The following is a 21,744-nucleotide window of genomic DNA, read 5'->3' on the forward strand; positions in this document are numbered from 1 at the left end:
AGGTTGGCAAATGCCCGTTAAATGGCTGTTTTACCACTTGAATGGCTCTTTAACAGTTTCAATGTTGTGCTAATAGGTCTGGCAGGTTAGAAGGCTTTTTCACTTTTAAGTACTAGATCCCCTCCAGAGGAAGACTCACCACCAGGCGGGAGCCTACAGGAAGGGTCAGAACAGGGATAGGAAGAGTCAGGAGGGTGGACAGTTGGACCCAGGGGTGCCCCCATATTTTTGGGTGCCCTACATATGCTGCGTATGCCTAAGGACGGCCTTGAGAGACACAGATCTCTGCCAAAGATGGCTGGAGCTGCAAGCCTTTCAATGGGTGTCCTTGGTAGACCATGGAAGGGAAAGATGGGTGCAATTGCCCTGAACTGTGACAAGCCATGCTGCCCAAAGGAAGAAGCGCATTATGAGAGCTGCAAAGGGGTTGAGGCAATACAAAGGCTACATTTTCTGAAGCAGTGACTAGTTTGGGGTGCCCAATATGAGACATCAATCCATTCAGGTACTTACATGATCCTAGTCAATCGCAGTAGTATCTGCATGCATAGGTGTTTCAAATGGGGCATCTAGAAACATAAGCACCCAAAAACGAGTGGCTCTGGCTGGTTTCAAGTACTCATCCCACATGCCCACAGCTCCTTCTTCGTGATAGCTTAAGCCCTTCCACTTTGAGTTTCCCCAGCAAGTTCTCTTCAGTGGGGGGAACTTTCTGGAGATTTCTGTGTGGTTTCTCCACTCCATCCATCTCCTGCAGGTTTTTCTGTGGGTGGAAGATTGAATGCAAGGCAGTTGCACATATCAGTTCCTCCTTTCATCATGAGGGTGATTTGTCAGGTTTAGCCTCAGGGGTATTTCTCATCCCTTCTCTTTACTTGTGATGATGAAACAGGATTGTAGATATTTTCAAGTCTTTCCCAGTTCCTACACCTCTTCCAGTAGATTTATATAGAGAGCAAGAGACTGTAATTCAGCCAGTAGCTAAACAGCTCACAAGGACAACATAAAGTCACTTTATTAACACAAATTTAGCCCTCCTCAGGCTGTAATCACAGTTCTCTGTGCAAGCCTTTGGGTCTTGCCAGGTTCTTTAACACTCAGAGAAACCTCGCTAGAATTTATACAGAATAATGGGAAATAATTGCCTGTTTTAATGTCTGAAAGAGAAAGAGCGAGAGAGACTTCTAAACCTAATGTAATCAGCTCTGCTTTATGAGACTGAGAAAATGAAGGTGCCCAAAACATGACAAAGAAAATGATATGCACATAAGTAGAGGGAAGAAAGCTGCATAATAAAGCTGTCTTTTGTAACTGTCCAAAAGAGACTGAGAAGGCTGAAAATGAATTGCTGCAGAAACAGACCTACAAAGAAAACTATCAGCTTTAGTTCCCCAAATTCGCATCCTTGTGCAAAATGATTATATAAGAGGCAGTGTGGTCCAGTGTTATGGTGGGAAGGGAGGATGAACTGAAGGTCAGGAGACCTGAGTTTCGTTCCTGTCTTTGTCACTGACTCAGTGTATGACCTTAACTTTTCTGCTTCTATAAAAATAGTGATGATAATACTCACCCATCCTTGTAAAGAAGAATTTTAAGATTCTTGATTAAAGGAGCTATATAAATGCACATGGAAATATTATGCATATGATATGGTAAAAATTTCAATCCGGGGTGCAAAGCTAGACTCTTAAGTTAGTATAAGCACTAAAATAAAAATGGTTCGACTTTCAGAGGTGTGGAGCATCTGCAGCTCACATTGACTTCAGTGGGATTTTTGGGTGCTCAGCACTTTCTGAAAATGAAGTAAAAAAGTTAAATCCATATTCAGGCACTTAAATTAAGAGTATATTTAAGAATTCAAGTTTTATCATTTTTGTGTCTCTCTCTAGATCTCATTCTCTGTGCCTCTTCCTGGAGTCATTACTCAGCCAAAATTTTCACTGACTACCAGGAGCTGGTTTGGTTCCAAAGACAATGGTCATTGAGATCTAAGAATTGTAGAAGTGTGTAACAAAATGTTTGGATTGTTAAAGACTGAAACGTCAAGCAAGGTTGTTTGTTTTTAAACAATAAGGTTCCCCTCCCCCCATTTAAAAAATATATAAGCAGATGCCCTCAAGGATTAAATTCAAAGCCTAAAAAAGCTGACAGTACCTTTCAATAAAAATTATGTATAATATGGTACTAATGGCACTATATAAATATAATAGTGTATGTGGGACATACTGCTTACTATAAGAAAACATTCCTGCATTTAGTGCTTACTGCTTTAAAAGGGTAAAGATACTTTACTCCCTTCGGTTATTAACATGGACACAGCAGTGTTAAAGGGCTCTTATTGAGTAACAAGAAACCATTATGTAAAGAGGAAAAAAATGCTGATGTGTTGGGATTCTGGTGTGATTTGAGGTGGCTGCACTTTTCATCTCACTGCAGTTGTCTCACCATCACTCTTACTTTTAACCTTCATATGGAGAACATAAGAAACATTCATGAGCATTTGGTGTAGGTTAACTCTCCTTAAATTCATGCATCTCCCCATAACATTAAATAATAGAGTTACGTTTACATCAGTAGCATCACAGAGCCAAATGTTAAGCAATGGGTATGGGTGTTAGAAGAAACTTCTGTTCAGGGAACCCTGGACTTGATTCCTGTTTCATGCTGATGTAAACCAGGAGTATTCCCACTGAAGCCAAATGAGCTACACAGATGATAAACTGTTGTACTTCAGATTAGAATTAAGTGCCAGGGGCCAGATTTTTAGAAGGTATTTAGTGATGACTAAAGTATAATCCTTCACATTTCCATGCTTAGGGCCTAGGCCTTTGAGGTGCTAAGTGCTCTCACTGAATTATTTCAGTGGGAGTTATGGGTGTTCATCATGTCACAGGACTGGGCCAAATGTGTGGTGACTTATGTGTACAATTACTCATACAGAGCCAGTTGCTTTTATTTTTATAAAAGGAGATATACCTATTGCTGGAAGGGACCTTGAAAGATCATTAAATCCAGTTCCCTGCCTTCACTAGCAGGACCAAGTACTGATTTTTGCCTCAGATCCCTAAGTGGCCCCCTCAAGGCTTGAACTCACAACCTTGGGTGTAAACAGGCCAATGTGCAAACCACTGAGCTATCTCTCCCTCAAATGAATTTTTGCCACTGACTCCCATGAAAGCAGGATCGGGCATGCAATGAGATCATTTGGGGCCAAATCCAGAGATCTTACTCAGGAAAAAGATACCATTGACTTCCAGATCCACCTCATGATCCTTGTACTTCAAGCTGGCCAATGCGAGGGGAAGAGGCCATGGCCACACTTCTTCCCTGCCTCCGCATAGATGGCTAGCAGCACTAGCCTTGTAATTAGGTGAATTTGACATGCCAAAGATGCCCAGACACAGATGCAGGAGCTCAGGGATAGGAGGCATCTGGTACCTTTATACCTCTTACACACGCACAGCAGTCTGGCACAATCTAGCCTGAGCATCTTGTGGCTCATTTAAAATGAACACAATTTATCACAGCATTTCATATCTACTGCTATGTTTATGATATGGACAATCAGGTTAAATGATTGAATAGCTAAGTTTATTTACAATTAAGCTTAAAAGGCAATTTGATAGAGTAGGACAATAAGCTGCAGGAGAATAATTCATATATTTCAGCTTAATGTTAACTGAAAAGCAGAGTCTCTCTCAAATACCCCAGAAGCAGAATTATGGACTAACTCGTGTAGAGGGTGCTTTACAGGTCAAAGCTGAGCTTTATTAAAGGTACAGTACCGAATAGTCATCATTGCACTTGTCTGATTATAGCTGGCTTGTGGCAAACAGAGGGTTTCATTCTGAAATGCCAACATTACATTAAATAAATGTATTGCTTATCAGCCCAAAGAATTACTGTCAGTTACTAGACGAACATCCCCCATGAGCGCAGCAGCTCACAATCAACATTTGTAAAGCTATTGTTCGATGTTAAAATGCTATATAACAGTATAAGCAGGCAAACAAAAATGTACCAGCATCCAATAGTTTTTTGCAAAACATACATTAATATTTACTTGACTTAAACGTATCTTCAACCATAACATTAGTACAATATGTTCAAAATTCTATTTTGCACCAAATCAGATAGCTTTTTAACTCAGATGAATAAAAAGGGACCAATCCAGCACTCCTTATTTAGGCAAAACTTCCATTGATATTAATGTGAGCAAACGGCACCCTAGATTTGTAGGAACTTTAAATGACTTCACAATGTTCTTGAATAAAAAAATCACTGTTAAGCAGTAGCATTTGAAAACCCACACATCAGATAACAGAGGGAAGAAATCAGATCCGTGATCATGAAAATTAATGGATCTTTAAACTACAGTCATTGAAACAAAACTGACATATATAGAGTTTGGAATAGAATATTCAGCTCAGAAATGAAACAGCTTACCTAGGTTTAATATATTATATATTATTTTTTAGGCATTTGCTACTTTCTCAAATATTTTAGTTGTCAAGAGTCTCATTTCTATATTTGAGTCTACTAGATCCACTAGATGGAAAGATTTATGATTGTCCTTAAAATGTATCTAACATTGCTATTAACACTTTAAACTGGCCACTAGTGCACTTGAACAGTTTCATCCTTTTAGAAGACCTGACACATGAAGAAGCTCCGCACATTCAGAGTATTAATCTCTAAAAGCACATGTGGAGAGATTACTGAACCAATAGGGGTGTGTTTTTTAAAATTCCTATTCAAGTTGGCTCAGTAACTGTACATTATTATTATTAAAGTTTTAGGGTTGGGAGTGTTTGTTTTAACACCTTTTCTGAAATCCATACATAGTTTAAAATTATGTTTACATATTCATGAATATCTACAATTTTTTAGTATCAGGAAGTAGCCATGTTAATCTGTATCCAGAAGAAGTGAGGTTTTTTTACCCACGAAAGCTTATGCCCAAATAAATCTGTTAGTCTTTAAAGTGCCACCAGACTCCTTGTTGTTTTTGTACAATTTTTAAGTCATCCTCTTCTAAGGCTATAAAAAGTGTCAGTATTTGAAAACTTAGGACCCAGTTTTGTTCTCAGCAATGCACTGTAAATATAGAGGAACTCCACTGATTTCAAGGAAGTTACTCTGGACGCCCTGCCATGACTGAACAATTTTTTTCGTTTATTGCTACATTATTTCTTTTAAATATTTCACTTCTGTAGCTTGCTTTCGTTAATTATACTTCTATTCAACCATACTTTGTAGGCCTCCCTAGAGTCTGTTGCAACATTAGTGGTTTTGTGTATCCTGTAGAGGCAAAATCTGATAGAAAGGAGGAAAATAAGAAAAATGAAACAAAGCCAGATAATCAGCATTACGGACCAAAATCCTCAAATCTTTACACTGACCAAGATCATCCCAACCTTCAGTAAAAGGAGGAAGAGGCTCAAATAGAGGAACTCTCCATGACAAACCACTCAGAGAATTCCTTCCTTGTTGTTCTATGGAGATGTTAAGAGTCATACGGCCATGGCTACACTCACACTTTGCAGCGCTGCAACTTTCACGTTCAGGGGTGTGAAAAAACACCCCCCTGAGCGCTGCAAGATACAGCGCTGTAAAGCGTCAGTGTAATCAGGGCGGCAGCGCTGGGAGCACGGCTCCCAGCGCCGCACGCTACATCCGTAAAGGATGTGGTTTACATGCAGCGCTGGGAGAGCTCTCTCCCAGTGCTGCCGCTCCAACTACACTCACACTTCAAAGCGCTGCCGTGGCAGCGCTCCCGCAACACTGCCGGTGCAGCGCTTTGAAATTCCAAATGTAGCCATATAGCCTCACAGAAACAGGGGCAGGGCCACATCTCTTATTTCAGCATGCCTCCAGGAATCCAGAATAGGTCAGGTCAAGAATCCTTGTCAGGAGGCTCTGCAGAAAAGTCAGCATGTTATTTTCCCACAGAATCTCTGTAGGACCTAGTCTCCACCCACTCTCCACACATGGACACTGGTCCCAGTTAGAGGCATCTGTGGTGAGATCATGAAGGTGGATGACCACACCATTCTACCCAAGTGGTGGGAGATTCACACAAAAAAGGTCCTTTCCATGTGCATCTCCAAAGTACTATCTGGGTCCCCATTTTCATTTAGTCCTTACGGGGGCAAAATTCCTATTCCTTGCTTGAGTAAAGACTGATTAAAAATTGCTTTAGGACCTCAGGATTTGGCCCCAAGTGAGTGTGTATATAGATGAACACATTTGCCACCTTGTTTTTCAAGTCAGACCTAATGACAGTAGCTAATGGTACGGTTGGGTTTCACTTGTAGGAATGATCATTTATAGCTAATGACCTTTTGTACCAGGTGGTCATTGATGATTAAGGCGGAGAAATGTTCACATCAAGGGCCAAATTCTGCTTGCACTGTGCGTGTGAGTAGTTCCCTTGATTTCAGTGGCACCACTCACATGAGTGAGGCAAACAGGATTTGGCCCACAAGCATCTGTTTACTGTTTAGATGAAGAATGGACATATATCTGCTATTTCAATACATTCTTTACCACGTGTAGTGGCAGTTAAGTACTACTGAGTTTATTAGGCTATATTCAATTATAAGAAGAAATGCCAGGCTAGATTCACAAAAAGGATTGAGGTGCCTAATGCCACTTAGCACCTGACTCCCACTGAGATTAACAAAGTGCCCTCTCAGCTGCCACTGAACCCTATAGGTGCCTAAACTTGCTCAGCACCCAAGTTTTTGCAGTAAATGTTCTCTAGCCATCTAGATTTCTACCTCTGAGCACGCACACTGCAGCTCTGGGCCAAAGCCCCAGAGCAGTGCACAGACCAGGGGAAGATAGGCATTTGTCCCCCTAACTTGCCTGTGGGGCCCAATCCCGTAAGTGATCTCAGGGGTCACCTACTGGATCGGACCCTTATAGGTGAGCTTGCACAAAATGGCTGTGTGACAGAGGGTAGGAACCTCATCTCTTTTAGCATAGTGGCTAAGGTACTCTATGAGAGACCCCCTATTCAAGTCGCCCCCCCCTTCATCTGAGGGGGAAAAGAGGTTTGAACAGGTGTCTACTACCTCTCAGGAGTGCTTGTCTAACCACCAGGCAATGAGATAGTCTAACCTGGGACTCCCCAGTCTCTCTACTAAAGCTGCCCCAGTTTGGATAAATAATTAACAAGTCACTGGAACAGGGGTACTGGATCCTGGGACTCCCATGTGAGTGCCCAAAGCACCAGGATATGGACTCACATTCTCTCTTTCTCTGTGACTTCAGTGTGAGCAGAATTAGGTCAATGCTGAGCATTTGAAAATCCCACCTCTTAGCTTTTAAGAATTCAAAAATTAACTCAAGAAAAATCTCTTACCAGGGCAAAAGAAAAGACTAAAACTAAAGTGTGTTGTTTATTGTAAGGTGATCTGTTGGGTAAAATAGATGTATGTTCTCTTTGGAGATGGAATGTTGATTTTCTTCTGATCCTTGACTCTAACAGGCAAGTTGCCCCTTTATAATTAATTAGAATTTTTGTTCTCTTTTGCTAAGGTGTCTAGAGATCTTTCAGCACAAGTGCCAAAAAAACCTGATCGTGACTGGTTTCCCTCTCCCCTTCAACTCCCACCCAACAATAATCTTATTTCCTTTGTGCACATCAGAAAAACAAAAATGCTGTACCATGAAATTAACTTGTTGTGATTCCCTAGCCATCGAGGACAGGACAAGAAGCCATGAGCTTAAATTGCAGCAAGGGAGATTTAGGTTAGACATTAGGAAAAACTTTTTAACTGGAAGGGTAGGTAAGCACAGGAACAAATTCCCTAGAGAGGTTGTAGAATCTCTGTCATTGGTGGTTTTAAGAACACGTTTGACAAACGCCTGTTAGGGATGGTCTAAAGCAGTCTTTTTCAATGACTGAAACATGGACCGGTGCAGGTCCCTGAGATCTCCCTGACACAGTTTAGGAAGGCAACAAGCCGGTCCCTGATATCAAAAAGGTTGATAAACACTGGTCTAGAGAAAACGTAGTCCTGCCTCAGTGCAGGGGACTGGACTAGATGACCTATCAAGGTCCCTTGCAGGCTTCCGTTTTTATGAAAAAAGAAACACAAGACATTTCACAAGGGTTTTGAAGTAGCAGAAAAGCTGTAATTGTGAACAGTAACTTAAATGAGAGCAGAGGGAGACTTGTGCTTTCAGGCAGGGGAAGCTTCATTGCAAATTAAGTTTTGTTTCCTTTACTTGCTGCAGCAAAATGACAGCCTTGAAAGACATATGGGTTGTTTACAGTCCTAAAGGCTTTTTAGTTTTAAGTGCTTCCAGAATTTATCTAGCTGCATTATATGACGTAGACACTGATTATGGCCTTATTCTGCTAAATATAGCTTGTAATTGGAACACCTTCCTGAATCCGCACAGTAAAATTTGCTTTTGTTCTACTTCTGCATTGTTGGACTAGCTGTGGAGATGACCCAGTCATCTTTTTTGTCATTTATTCCAATAGGAGCAGAATCAGACCTGATGGGTGAAATTCATCCCTTAGTAGACAGCCAACATCAAGGCCTATGCAACGCTTAGTCCTGTTTAAACCCCATCTCCAAAAAAACACACCAACCCATTCTTTTCCTCCGTGGTGCAAATAGTGTGATCTTAGCCAGAATCCAGTGAAGTCTTACTTTAATTTAAAATGTGGGTTTACTCTGAAAACTGACTTAAAGTGTCACAGTGGAGTTTCATGTGCCTTGTGGCTCAATTACATCCGGATCAAATTGGCTCAGTGCACAAGTTTTTTTTAAAAATGTCTTTTCTAAATACGAGCCTTGTAAATTTAGGGTCAGATACTGGTTTAAATTCACACCATGGTAAAGCTGGATTCAATCCATTCACTTTGGTAGATTTACATCAGGTTGACATGGCTGTGGCTGAGATTAGATTCTAGGTCTTTACCTGCGCTATGTAAATCAGACTGTGCCCTTTCTGGCTCATGCGTTATCACCAACAAGAAGATTCTGCCTCATTTATATTTGTACTACTCCATTTTCTTCACTGCTGTTTGGAACTTGTGCTAAATTCTGCCCTTACTTACGCTCCATATAAAAATGACAAAAAGCAATGGATTTGCTCAGGTGTATGTCTGGCTAATAGTTAACAATGCTTAATGTTTTATGAGCTAGTACAGAACTCAGATTGCTTTCCCAGAGCTTTATTAGCTCTGCTAGCAGAAGAAAAATATTAACAACTTATTTTCGTCATTGATGTCAGCTGGTAAGACCCTGAATACACAGGAGAGAAGATCTCTGAGCAGGCAGGTGCCTTTCCCTGCCCCACCCCCTGAAAAAAAGGCAGAATTGGTTGGAAGATTCTTCCTTTCCTGGCTGCATTTGCAGTTGCATAGTCTTATAATACACCCATTACTTCATCGCTGTAGAATTCCCACCCTTCCCCATGGAACCTAGTCCAGGGTCCTTCCCCCCTTCTTGCCCAGTAGATGCGTCACATGCTGCTGTAGACCTAGAGTTGCAGTGACCTCTTTGGCCCCAGTGGGAGATACGAAACATTGGGACAATGGCAGCTTCATTTCAATATCTCAGAGGGGCACCATTGTGTGCCTTGGCTCTGCATATGCTCATAACTTGGCCACTATAGGTGCTCAGATACTACAGTGACAGGTGTGGTATTAAAACTCCGATAGAACAGAATGTAAGGACCCTGTGGAAAGTAACTCTGAGTGCTGTTATGGTGGCCATGCTGTTCCATTTTTCCTGGCTGTTTTGGAACCCCCTAGTGGGATTTGTACTACTTGGTCTGGAGCACAAGAACAGATGCACCATACGAGGTCACCCAGGAAGAGCTATTCCCTTAAATCAACAGTGAATGGCACTGAGGCTTGAGAAAAAACAAAGGTGTAGAAGGTGCAGCTGGAAAGACTCTGCATCCAAAAGAGAGAGGAGACTAGATTCAAAGGGAACTGAGAGAATGATACAGAAATTACACTTTTCTACTTTCCTTTTTAAAATTTGAAAATTATCTTCTGCATGCACAAAAGTCTCCTGGGTGCTAGCTTCAGAAGTCACTTAAGGAAGAAAAGTCTCTTGTCATTTGGGGCTGATGTATTGTAAGAATTCTCTCTTGCATAATCGCACAGTCTTTCAGAGAGACAGGACAGAAAACCAGACTCCCACTCAGTCAGAATTTTTCCCTCTGCAAATTTGTCAAAAAAGAGTGTTTTCTTCCCTTGGAATAATGAGAATGTATCCATGGAAATTCAGCAGGCAAAGCATAGAATTTCTGTGACTCAGTTTCACCATCAGTAAAACAAGGATGTTGCAGAGATTAACTTAATGATAATTAAGCAAATGATGATTAAGTACTTTGAAGATTGAGTCATGTATAAACACCATAGTAATTCTGTGTTGTTGTTGTTGTTGTTATTATTATTATTAGTGAGAAATATCGTAAGGATCAGGATTTACTGTGTGTTTTTCTAGACCTATAAAAGCAGCAAAGAATCCTGTGGCACCTTATAGACTAACAGACATTTTGGAGCATGAACTTTCATGGGTGCATCTGAGGAAGTGGGTATTCACCCACGAAAGCTCATGCTCCAAAACGTCTGTTAGTCTGTCAGGATTCTTTGCTGCTTTTACAGATCCAGACTAACAAGGCTACCCCTCTGATACTTTCTAGACCTAGTTTGCAATCTTGGTCTTCTACTTTATTCCATTAAAGGATGGAACACCCCAACTTTGTGAAATAGATAATTCTGGGTTTGCAGTCAAATCCACATTCAAAGGCTAAATGTCTGATCCATCAAGATGCTGAGTAACTGCCACAGTTCTTCACAGGATCAGGCTATCCAAGCAGAAAAAAAAACCTTCCCATGATTATTGCTTATCAGTACTAGGTGAGGTCATTTACAGGTCAAACCTTACTCCTCTCCCCCATTTCATGGCTATATGTATGATAGCGGAAGTGATGTCTCCACTTTGGTAACAAACAGAGGACACAATCCTGCTATTCTTACTCAGGCACAAGTTCTGTGCCTGATTCAACAGAAAAAAAAATCATGCTTTTGTCACTGCTCGCAAAAACTGTAACGTTAATTTTTGAACAGGCTCATTTTTCAGAAGATGGTTCAAAGCCACAGCTGGCACCTATATTATATTGCTTTTATACTAGAACAATTATTATGCCCATATAAAAACTGTGGCTTTTCACCTGTGCAGAGTTTTTCAGTTGCACAGGGAAATTCTGTTAAAGAGATCAGGGTTGTAAAACAGGGAACCAGATTCTCCAGCAGAAGGTAAAGTCACCCTGTACCTATCCACACCACTGTGTATGAATTGGTATGGTTGGCAGCTGGTACCATAAAGTAACAGATGGAAGCAGACGGACAGAGAAAAAAGAATTTTCCTGCATTAAAAACATGTTTGTTTAGGTTGTTTGTTTTGCTTCTACACTTGATTTGGCAAAAGATGTCATCTGTTTCAGCCACCTGAACCGTGACGTGAATGAGGATTGTTCAAATAGGTTGTATGTTGTAGTATATACACACACATATCCCATTAATCACGTCATAACAATTTTACTTGACGACTACTCCACACACTGGTTTTGTATTCAAAATATATGTTGAAATATATTCCATTATAATCTAATGTCACCATATAAGACTGTTACTGAATTCTAAATGTCTTTTGAGGATGGCAATATCCTGGCATAGCTTCCGTTTTGAACAGAAGTTGTTGTTACCCCTTGAACACATGTCTTTTTGTTGCTAAGCAGGTGCAGATCAGAGATCAGACTAGAGCACTTCAGAGAAAAAGAAAGCAATTCCACCGCCTCATATTTAAAGACAATATTGCCTTGGTAACAGGTAACACATGTGAAGTACAATAGTTAATTAAGGCCTCCAGTTATAAAAGCAACAAAACAGAAATGAAAATGAGAGGCACTGTAGCAAAATATAGACAATCCTTAATAGTCATGTAGCTTAAAACAGATTAGTATACTTGGGGAACATCATTAAATAAGTGAAAAAGAGCTATGCAGGTCAGATGGAAACAAGGAACAAAAATGCAAAAGGCAGCTAGGTGGATTGAAGTGCACTCTACAAGATAAAGAGACATTATGAAGAACAAATTCCCACTTATAGCTAGAAGGAGGAGGAGGAGGAGAAAGTAAAATTTCTCTGAAGTTAGTTTAGTGATGGGAAATATAGCAGCATTAGCTGCACCTATCTTGAGCTCATTATGTTACTTTAGTAATGCACATAATACACACTTTAAAATGGAAAAAAAAAATCAAGGTAGGACACCTATACAGGAAATACACCCATATATGTGAAAAAGGAAAAAGACCTCCTGCAGCTTTCATCTGACCACAACACATCCTTCTACCAACCTCCTTAGCCTCCTTACTGAAAATCTTACCCCCAAAAGGGAGAAATCGATTATATAAAGAAATACAAGAGGGGAGAGAGCACAATGAGAAGTATGATGGAATATTATGAGATATACATTCTAAGCATTCAAGAAAACACAAAAAAAATCTAAATAAATATGTAAATAAATGGCAGCGGATGAAAAATTGGACCTTATTTAGAACTGCTGATGAGCTGGTGCACTAAATTGAAATTAAAAATGAAGCCAATCATAGTTTTGCAATAAGCGTCAAAACTTGGACAGCATTTCAGCAAATTAGAAGAAAGATCCAGAGGTGGGGCTCACCCAGTCTAGGAAAGAGCAGGTCAGACTTGGGGAATATTTATCATGCAGTAAAATTGCAGGACATCACAAAAACCACAATGCTAGTGATGGATCTGGAACTACTGAACTGCAAAGGTTCAGGAAGAAAATCATAATTCATGGCTTTTGACAAGAGTAACATTTTTTTTTTTAAAGAAAGGCTAAAACAAATAACATGGGATCACTTGGAACAGAAATAGAAATGAACATATTGCCATGTTGCCTAATACATTATTTCTACCCAGAATGGATGAAGGTAAACTGTTCTTTTCTTTTAAGTTCTGTACTGGACCAAAAAATAGAAGATGTATAATTCAATTTCTATAAAACTCATTAATTTTATGAGACATATTCCATGATAACCTTTTGAATTCTTAAATGTCAGACAATACAATAAGAAAAACTGAGCAAGGCTCAGTTAAAGTAGGGTATCATCCACCTATAGTGAAGTATTGTTTCTTGCATTCCACCAGTTGGTATATCCAAAATTGATAGATGATCCCGAATTCATTAGGCAAAAAGTCTAACAAGATCACAAAATATAAGGTGGAAATGGGGAAAGCCTTGCCTGATCGCTCTTACCTGAAAACAGGGAATACATTTCTTTTGGTTCTATTGTAGATGTAAACACCTGGCCTCCTCCTGGGTGACCCCTCCTGGCCTCAGGGCAGCCCTGCAGGTGGTCTGTCACCTCAGTTTTCATTTTGGATTCTGTCACAGTGTGTTCCCCTGAGTCATTACAGACCATGCTATTTGAGCTCTCCTTCAACACCATCAGGTTTCATTCCAGTGTTCCATCAGACCTCCACCTGTAGTGCTATGTACATATATTTTTGAGCCCCAGCCAGCTCCCCCATGTACTTTTGGAGAAGGGACCAGAGCTCACAGCCTACCTTCTGGCTCTCAGCTTCACCACCTTCTGGTGCGTCTTTCCTCTCCATTTATGTGCTCCCAGCTGCTGTTGCTTCCACCTCTAATTAGCTCCTCAGCTGAAGCTCTGCTCAGTTCACAGACCTTCTAATGAGGTCTCGCCAGCACAGGTGGGAATTTGAATGACAGAATGCTAGGTTAGTTATGATTCAGCACACCCTGTCACAGGTCTCCAGGCAAGCCTGACCTCTACTCCAGCAACATGATTTACTAACAAAAGTCACAAAACATGGCCCATATCACCCCATCACACACCACCATGCATATACTCCTTAAAACTAAGTTTCTTTCTCATCAGACTCTGGAGATGCGGCAAATGACACCAAACTTCTACCAAGATAGTCACCTCAGCCCTTTCTTCTGGGGGTGCAACCCCACTCTTCTCCAAGGGAACTCCCATAGCCTCTCTGATGGGACCACTCTTGACAGGCAGTATACCTCACTCCTCCCCCTTTCACTGTTCCATTGTTCCTCCAATTCTCCAGCAAAAACTTGCCAGCAGGTAAGCCCCTCTGCTTCTCTCTCTTTTTTCAGCCTCTGGTCCTTGGCTCCAGTTCTCTGTCTTAGAGCCAGCAGGCATCTACTTGTTCTGGTCCTGCTGCTCTTGCCATCAGCCTTCCAGCACTGGCTCTCTGGATTTTGGACACCAACCAGCAAACTCCTTTTGTTTTTCTTCTGTTTCTGACTGCTCTCCTCTCCTGCTTTTCTCCTGACTGATCTTTCAGAGCACCTAGATGCTGCTCCACCCTCTTAATTGGCCCAACTCACAATGCCTGAGCTGGAACAGGAGAGGTTAGCCCAGTTTCATATAATGGGCCAGCTAGCCTGTTATAGAAGACAAATATTTTTACATATTCATTCAAGAAAAGTGTGTAACTTTTAAAACCAAACATAGGGCTCAATTCTGCAAACCTTATTCATATGAGATAATATATACTTACATGAATCACTGAACTTAAGTAGTCCCATTATCAATGGGGAGTCCTATTCAATTTCAGGTTTGAGCACTGGGTTCTCAATAGCTTCATCATCCTGAGATAAAGTATCTGAAATTCGGGCACTTGGACAAGATACTTGTTCCCTCTAGCAAATATGAACTATAAATGGGCTCAAACCAAAACCCCATATCCCAATACTCAGAAACACAAGATGTGGTCAGACTCTGAACCCAGATTTCCAAGGCTGAACCCCACTCTAAATTGGGCCAAATTTAAGGTCTGGTTCCAAACACCTGTGAGTTTTTTGGCATTCAAAATCTGGATTAGCATCAGAATTCTGCAGGTTGGTCTCATCTCTATGACAAACTGATATGAATAGCTCAAAACAGCCTGAGCATGTTTCTATGTGGATTAAACAAAAAATCCCACTCACATCCATCTGAAGGGATCATTGAGATTTTCTGAGCCTTCTTTTAATCATCTTCTTCTGTTGAATAAGTACATTTTAAAAAATATATTAATGACTATTTGCTATTACAGGTCACTACTAAATGTACCTACCATTGGAGGTTATCCAGAAAATTTTTAATGGATTTCAAATGTCTCTAGTATAATCTTTGCCATAAACTGTACACATTGAAGTTAAAGCATAAAAATCAGTGAAAAGAATAGAATTTGAAGGCAGGAGGAGGAGGTTTGGATGCCTTAGAAACATACTGCAGTATATTTACTGCTGGAAAGCTCTGAAAAAGTAGAAGAAAATGTCATTCAGATGTCTCTTTTTATATTTTGTGGGCCTGAATCCTAGCTTCCTTGCACACCAGAAATAGCCACTAAAGCTGTGGTCCCCACGCTGTGGGAGCACTCCTCTAGAGGGGCATGGAGGAACATGCGGTGGGGGCCAGGCCAGCCCCCACAGGGGGCAGGGAAGGTGCACCACCCAACCACAGTCTGTCCCCAGCCCAGCTCCAACCCCAACCACAGCTCCACTCAGGGCCGGCGCTTCCATTTAGGCGGCCTAGGCAATCGCCTAGGGTGCCAGGATTATTAGGGGGCAGCATTTTGCCGAGGGGGGTGGCAGGTGGTTCCGGTGGACCTGCCGCAGTCATGCCTGCGGAGGGTCCCCTGGTCCCACGGCTCCAGTGGAGCTGCTGCAGGTGTTCCTGCAGACAGTCCGCTGCTCCCGTGGCTCCGGTGGACCTCCCGCACTCACGGCTACAGCAGCTCCACCGGAGCCGCAGACTAGCGGACCCTCTCCGCAGGCATGACTGCGGCAGGTCCACTGGAGCCGTGGGACCAGCGCGCGGGGCGGCAAAATGGCTGTGCGCCTAGGGCGCTAAAAACACTAGCGCCGGTCCTGGCTCCACTCCACCCCCAGCCCAGCTCTGCCCTCATTCCCTCTCCACCCCCAAGCCATCTCCACTTCTAGCCTCAGCTCCTCCCCCAGCTCTGTCTTCAGCCCAAGCTCCTCTGCTGAGTTAGCTTTGGCTGTGCAGTAATGGAGTGGGGGCAGGGCACAGATAGATTCCATTACTGGCCAAGGGGTAGGTGGTGTGGAGGAGAGTTTGGGCATCACTGCACTAAAGCCAGTAAAAGTTTCAGGAGTGAAACTCATCCCTGTGTGGAAGGCCAGCAGAAGGCATAAGCACCACATAAGTCTCACTAAGTGTGCACTTGTGCAGGCCCTCTGCACGTAGGTGAGTCTTACCCCATGTGAATGATGAATGCAGGATATGGCCCCATGTTAATATTGTGAAGCAAATTATGCTCATGAGATTTGTGCATTTTAAAATGATCTGCAGAATTAGGGCCTGATTCACCAATGCATCACATCATGGTATGATCATACGATGCCATTGAAATCAGCAGAGTTACACAGGCCTAAAGCTGGTGCAATACCAAGGAGAATTTAAGCTCTGAATTAGGCTAATCAGAGAAAACAGGTTAATTTCCATTTTGCAGAATTTTAATGAGCAAGTGGCACTTTTGTTCCCTGTTCATGTATTTGCAGTTTTTAGCTATTTTATGAATGATGCCTTACTGACAGCCATGGGGACTGGAAGCCTTTGTTTATGAACAGAGCAGGTATCTCACAGGCAGCAGCAGTGCAAACTTCCCTTAAGTGTCCCTCTAATGTGCTTTAATCCAGACTGGGAAGGACCATTCCACTGAAGTCAATGGGAGCAGTGAGGACTCAGAGCCTTTAAATTCAAGCAACTTACTTCGGTGCCTAAAAGCTTACAAATTTTGGCTTTAGCTCCATGCCTCAGTTGCCTTCTCTGTAAAATGGGGCTAATAACAATTATACACTAGTCTTCCAGGGATATTGCAAGGCTTAATTAATATTTGTAAAGTGTTTTGATAATGTGGAATGTTACAGAGATGGTAAATATTCATAACTTTAGGCATAGGCCAGCTGAAAGAAAGGATCACTGAACTGAAAGAAAGGATCACTGTCCCACTACAAATCTCCTGAGATTTCCCACTATTTTCAAAGACTGTCAAATAGTTGCAGTGCCACAATGGTAACCAAACTTCCTTATTTAGGATAGTTTATATAATTCTACAACACTGGTTTTCAAGACAGACAAAAATCTGGTTATTAATCATTAGCACTGTTTTGAGTCAATTGCACAGGAAAAGGGGAATAGCCTGCCATTTACATTTCATTAAAAGATTATTTAGTCATTTTGCATTTGATGAACCCTTTAGCATGGAGATCGTGTGTTTACTTTTTAGAGAAGTATGAAGAATTGTCTTATGGGCAGATTTGCCACTAGTCTATTCTGGAAATGTGGGCAAGATCCTGCAAGGAACCTTCACGCATGGTCCTTCCTAAGGTAATTCACAGGTTAGATGTAGATTTTGCAGAGGCATGTGAAAAGTCAGAGGTAAAAGCTCCCAGACATGCCTTGATAAATCAGATATATGGGTCAGAAAGAGTGGGGGAGAAGATGTGGGGAGTAGTGAGTCTGGGGAATTCAGAATTTTTACTTCCTCCAAGGGCTTGGGGAGAACAAACAAGCACTTAGTAATTCTAGAGTATTAAAGTGACACTAGATCAGGGGTCATCAATAGGCAGACCACAGGCCAAATCCGGACTCCCAGCACAGGCGCCAACTTTTGTTGGCGCTGGTGGGTGCTCACGCATCCCTGGCCTCGCCCTGACTCTGCCCCCTTCCTCCCACTGTTGGACCCCTCCCAAATCCCCACCCTGGCCCCCCCTCTTCCCGAGCGCGCTGCGTTCCTCGTCCCCCATCCCTCCCAGGCTTGCTGTGCGAAAAAGCTGTTTCGCAGGGCAAGCGCTGGGAGGGAGGAGGGAAAAGTAGGACGCAGCGGCACGCTCAGGGGAGGAGGTGGAGCAGAGGTGGAGGTGGGCTGGGACAGGGAACTGCTAGTGGGTGCAGAGCACCCACCAATTTTTCCCTGTGGGTGCTCCAGCCCTGGATCACACACGGAGTTGGCACCTGTGATTCCCAGACATGTTTGAATGGATCATGAAATCTTTTTATTTACTTGTTATCATCATTATTGTTCTTGTGGTGTGAAAAATATTTCTCCAGAGTCTGGATGTTGACTATACCTAGACCAAGGAATTTGGGCCTTCACAAAAAAATAAATTGACTACTCTTGCTCTAGATGTTTCAAAACAGTGGAGAGAGGGAAATTTTGGCCAGGTAGGCAGGCATACCTTAGGTGTTATCTGATACTCACGTGAGCAAGGGTTGGCAGGACTGTGGCCTCAGGCCCTGCTCCAGCAAAACAAATTAAATGTTTGTAAACTGAAGCCAGTGGGACAACACATAAAGTTATGTACATGCTTCAGTTCATTGCTGGATTGGAGCCGTGGCTGGCATAAAATGTTATGCAAAACTCAGATGATTTGCACAAACATTTGCTTTTGTTTCAGTGTGCCTGGCTATGCATCATTTAGATTTTGCATTTGAGGTTTATGCAATCATTTAGGATGAGTTGTCTTCTAATTATTAGTTCCAATATACAGAGATTGTTAATCCTTAATAAATTTGCATTAAAATTTAGCCCATATTCACTTAACAGGCAATAAATGACAATAATTGTTTTATGACCAAAAAATTTGAAAAATTAATTAGAACATGGTGTAAAAGCTGGCCCTGACCTGCACAACAGAGATCCAAATGCAGCCCTACTTTGCTGGGGCTCCTATTTTGTAGCTATATTGTTTTTTTCTCTTTAATGGCTCAGTTATAAAGTGCCCTGGGATTTTCATGAAAAACACTATAGAAATTCCTGTTAAAAGCATTACTGGTTATTGTAAAATTTATGTAAATTGCTGATTATTGTAAGTTAAAATGACTCTTGTTCCCAGTTGAGCAGTGACTGAGGGTATGTCTATAAAGCAATGAAAGCCCAGGGTTAGTGGGACTTGAGTTGGCTGACCTTGGGTTAGCAAACGCAGGGCTTGAGGATCTACACCAGTGGTGGGCAACCTGCGGCCCATCAGGGTAATCTGCTGGCAGGCTGCCATACAGATTGTTTACATTTGCACAACCTCCCGCAGCTCCCAGTGGCCATGGTTTGCCATTTCTGGCCAATGCGAGCTGCAGGAAGCAGCAGCCAGAACGTCCCTGCAGCCCACTCCGCTTCCTGCAGCTCCCATTGGCCGGGAACGGCAAACCATGGCCACTGGGAGCTGCAGGAGGCCATGCAAATGTAAACAATCTGTTTGGTGGCCTGCCAGGGGATTACCCTGATGGACCATAGATTGTCCACCACTGATCTACACTGATTATTAACCCTATGTTAATTTTTTAACCAGGGCTTGAACCTGGGTCTCTGGCATCCACATAGCAGCATGCAGACCCAAGTCAAACCCATCATATTCCAGACTCTCTAATGCCCTTCCAAAATATAGCCACTCTAGCCCTTTGACCTTGGTGCACTAAATTTGACTGTCCATTCTGCACTTTACAGGAAGTTTGAACAGCCTGCCCACACATCCTGCCACGCAGTCATTTTATGCTCCCCACATTCCAGCTACTGGAGCCAGGAACATGGGGGAGGCACATTTTGAAGAACGTTTCTTGCTTGCATTTTCATTCCTATGCTAGGAAATGGGCAGAACTTTCTTGAGATGTGGCTACACATTTTGGCAGCATTTTCTATAACCCACCACAGGCGCCCGACAGAGCCTGTGATGGAACAAGAGGAGACATGACAGACTAATTGGCTCATGCTGATCATGACACTCAATATAGTCACTGATGCCCTCTATGAACTGTGGCCCTCTTGTGGCCCTTCTGGAGCAGGGCCACAAGCAGAGACTAGTGGGACCACTTCATCATGCAGACCTGGGTTGACCAGCAGTGTGTCCAGAACTTTTGCATGAAGAAAGCCACAATTCTGGACCCTTGTGAGCAGCCAGCCTGGCCCTCCCATGTAAAGATACAAACCTGAGCACGGGCATCCCAGTCCAGATGTAGATTGCTAAAACTGTCTGAAAGATCCAGACTGCTACAGGTCCATTGCAAACCGTTTAGTGTTGGAAAGTCAGGGGTGGGTAAAGTGGTGGCAAAGGTTTCTGAAGCAATCAGGTGTGTGGTTTACCCCAAGATGGCAGACATAAAAGATATTCCTGAAGTACCTGCTTGCTTTGAAAGGATGGGTTTCCAAACCACGCCAGGGCGAATGATGGGACTCGTGCCCATATCTTGCCCTCCTCAAGGAGCACATGAGTATATAAACCACAAAGGGTACAACTCCATTGTAATGCAAGCCCTCATGGACCCATAGAGGGCAGTTTATGAATGTCAGCGTGGGTTGCACAGAGAAAGTTCATAAGGCCTGGGTTTTCCAGCATCAGGAGTCTATATTAATGGACAGGCTTCAACACTATTCCTACTAAATGATATTGTGATAAACTGAGGGCTTGTCTCCACTTACCGTGGATTGATGCTGTGGCGATCGATCTACTGGGGGTTGATTTAGCAGGTCTAGTGAAGACCTACTAAAGTGACTACTTATTGCTCTCCCATCGACTCCGGTACTCCACCGGCACAAGAAGCACCAGCACAGTGTAGACACTGCAGTAAGTTGACCTAAAGTATGTCGACTCCAGCTACTTTATTCACGTAGCTGGAGTTGCATGACTTAGCTAGACTTAGCCTGGTACTGTAGACCTGCCCACAGTTACTGTCCCCGCTGTTATTCTGGGAGAGCTCATTTAACCACTTTTCCCTTGGCTTATGAAAGTGTACCCTAATTTCAGAGGCCTTGGCAAAAGACAGTTTAATTATACTCTCAGCAGGTGTAGAATGGTCATTGAATGTGCTTTTGGCATACTGAAATCCTGTTGGAGATGTCTATAGACCCATTTGGATCCCACTATCATCCATGATCTCTTCATTACTTTCTGTGCTTGTCACAATCTCTATGAAGCCAGGGGCAAGCCAATTCCTTCTGAATGGAAATAAGTCAGAAAGGGGCTGTTCAGTTGGTCCCCTCACCCAGAAAGTGCACGTACCATAGTGGGAGCTGGATACACCTAGGCAACAGAAGTCCGAGATGCTTTGTACTCCCCCATTATGGACTTGCATGGCTCAAGGGCAGCAGGAGAATAGTATATTTATGAATGTGCTTGTGGACAGAGGGATGGAATTCATTGATGGCAGGGGGAGCATTTCAGTTTTTGGGGATGGGGTTGATTGCCATGCAGTGTACTTATGAATGACGTGACCACTTATTGCGTGGGTGGGTGGGTTGATTCACAGTATGGATTGATTAAGAAATTGATTGAAGTAGACCACCGGTTCTCAACTGGGAGTCTGTGGTCCCCTAGGGGTCTGCCACAATAAACCAGTCTCCAGCCCTATGGGACTGGGGCTCGAGAAGGGAGTGCCACCTCCCTCCCCTGACTGCCCTCAGCAGGTAGAGAGATCTCCCCCTACCCTCAGAAGGGGTTGCCTCACAGCCATTGACTCCACTAGCAGGCAGCAGTTAGCCAAGAAGCCACACCACTGCTCTGCTACATCAGTAGAGATGATATGGGGCATCTGTTCCCCATTCTTTATACTTTTTCCTCTTTTTTGAGAATCATCTCTAGCTGGAGTTCAGGAGACAGTCTGTGGGGATAGGAACCTTTAGCTGTTTCTTTG

The sequence above is a fragment of the Gopherus evgoodei genome, chromosome 9 (genome assembly GCF_007399415.2).
Source record: "Gopherus evgoodei ecotype Sinaloan lineage chromosome 9, rGopEvg1_v1.p, whole genome shotgun sequence".
Taxonomy (NCBI): domain Eukaryota; kingdom Metazoa; phylum Chordata; order Testudines; family Testudinidae; genus Gopherus; species Gopherus evgoodei.